Genomic DNA, 2,773 nt, shown 5'->3' on the forward strand with positions numbered 1-2,773 from the left:
GAAAATATCACAGTGAGAGGACACAAACAGGAGAGAAAATACTATAATGTTTCTAGAAAGTTGCAAGGGGGATCAGATACAAAGTACAGTATGAGACATTGGGATGCAGCTCAGTAGCAGAGCTGATGCTTAGAACACACCAGTCCCTGGGTTCGATTCCTGACACTAAATTAAAAAGCACAATGAAGAAATGAAAAGCAGCAAAGGTGATGAGAAGCAAATTTATGATACTGAAAGCACATATGCAGATGATGTGAGGAGCAGGGAATTAAAAACTACAACTTGGGACTGGGGAGATGGCTCAGTAGAAGAAGCGCTTGCCTGGCAAGTGCAGGGGCCTGAGTTCAATCCCCGGTTCCACCAAAAAATAAATAAATAAATAAATAAATAAATAAATAAATAAATATAAAAAAAAACCAAAAAACTACAACTCAAGGGCCAGCCAAATAGCTCAGTGGATTAATGCACCTCCAAACAGGCGCAGGGGCCAGGAGTTAGATCCCCAGGCCTCCCATGTGGTCCCCTCTTCGGGGCGCACTGAGACTGGGTGTGGTGGCGTGGGCTTGTAATCCCAGCTCTTGGGAGGCTGTAAACAGGTGGATCACTACAAATCCAATCTAATAGTGAGACTCTGAACACCCTGTAGACCCTATCCTAAAATACAAAAACCAAACAAACAAAAAAACAAAACTGCAACTCATGCAAATCACTTAGCATAATGCCTGGTATATTCACTTGTGTCACGATTTATAGCTTTTGATGTTATTAGTGTTGCATACTTGCCTGCTTGAAATGTCTTACATTTTAGGCTTTATCTATTTTAAAATGAACTAGCATGCTAATTTAGTAAAACTGTACGACTTGCAGGGCATGTGGCACACACCTGTAATCCTAGTACTTGGGAGGCTGAAACAGGAGGATCTCCATGAGTTGAAGGCCAGCCTGGGCTACTAGTGAGACCTTGTCTCAAACAAAGCAAAACAAAACAAAAAAAGAAAATGTGCACAACTAAGTTTTTTTCACAACTAAAATTTTATATATATATATCAAGGGTTATTCAACTTTTTGATGCCTCACTTGTTTTCTTCAGGATTTCTGGATAGTTGCTGTTCCTTTAATTTTAATAAGAAGATAGGAAAAGATGGTGTATTTAAGATTGATGCGGGGCCGGGGAGATGGCTCAGTGGAATAAGTGCTTCCCTGGCCAGCGCAAGGGCCTGAATTCAATTTTTTTGGTTCCGCAAAAAAAAAAAAAAAAAAAGATTGATGCATTTTGAGCTAGGTGTGGTGGCACACGGCTGTGATCCCAGCACTTGGAAGGCTGAGGTGGGAGGGTCACTGTCAGCTGGAGGCCAGCGTGGGCTACATAAACTGGTTCAAGGCCAGCCTATACTACATAGTGAGACCCTGTCTTAAAAAAAAAATCTGCTGGGGAGGCCGTGTTGTGAAACAAATAGTACCCTGGATTTCTAAGATTAAAAGCTGCCAGGGGCCAGGGAGATGGCTCAGTAGAATAAGCGCTTCCCTGGCAAGCACAAGGCCTGAGTTCAATCCCCTGTTCCGTAAAAAAAAAAAAAAAAAAAAAAAAGATGGATCTCAGGACCATAATGCTAAGTGAAGTAAGTCAGATTAAATATCTTGTGGTGTTTCTGAGACTAAAACTTTTGTTTGTTTGTTTGAGACATGGTCTTACTGCATAGTTTAGACTGGCCTTGAACTCATAATGTAACTTAGGCTGCTCTTGAACTTGTGGTGATTCTCCTGCCTCAGCCTCTTAAATGCTGGGATTACAGGCATGTGCCACTATGCCCAGTTCAAAATTAGAAATAATTTAAACAGCAAAATAAAGAGCCATGTTGAGAATCAGTGAAGTTGACTCTGTTAAGATAGGAAAAGGACCTGGAGAAAGAGGGACAGAGGGTCGGGGGAGTAAAAATGATCAAGACGCCTATCTATATGTATCAGCCCCCAAGCTGAATGCAAACAGTACACACTGGCAAACATGTACTGATAAAAAAATATATTATATGCGTTGAAATCCCTAAAAATGTGAAAGTAGGCAGAAGGGGAGATAACAGGGGGAAAGGGATTAAAATTATGTACATTTACAAATCTGCCAAAATAACACCCATTAATCTGTTCAACCAATAAGCACTAATAAAAAAAAATTGTGGAGGACCAGGGAGATAGCTCAGTAGAATAAGTGCCTGCCTAGCAAGTGCAGGGTCCTGAGTTCAATCCCCAGTACTCAAAAAAAAAATGTAGACAAATATGTTCTGGACTTAGAAATATAGATGCGAGACAAAATCTAATGTCCCAAGGGAGCAGGGAGCAATAGATAGAGCCCAGGGAGAGCTGCTGTCTCTCACTTGTAAATCCCCGCAAGCTGGGATTCAAGGCTGCAGATAGCAGCTTTTCCTGCTGGCGCCGGTTGGCTGGCACCGCAGTTTGTTGTCTCCTCCCTTGCTTGGAATGTTAATGGCTAGCATAGTGTAAACTTAAAGTTAGGTAAATACTCAAGTCAATAGAGACAATAGTTGGTGTTCACCAAAGTAATTATGCACATTCCTTAGCCTTCTTTAGCCCTCAATAAAAGTGAGATGCTTCCCAGGCTCTGGGCTCCCTTGGAGAGAGACTAATCTCAGTGAGACCTCTGAGGCTATCTTCATCAGGTCTTCTCGTCGTTTCTTTCGCCACCGACTCATAACATGCAACATGCATTAAATTGACAAAGCGGGGCTGGTGAGATGGCTCAGTGGTCTAAAGCACCTAC

This window comes from Octodon degus, unplaced genomic scaffold, assembly GCF_000260255.1.
Source record: "Octodon degus isolate 3935 unplaced genomic scaffold, OctDeg1.0 scaffold00280, whole genome shotgun sequence".
Lineage (NCBI taxonomy): Eukaryota > Metazoa > Chordata > Mammalia > Rodentia > Octodontidae > Octodon > Octodon degus.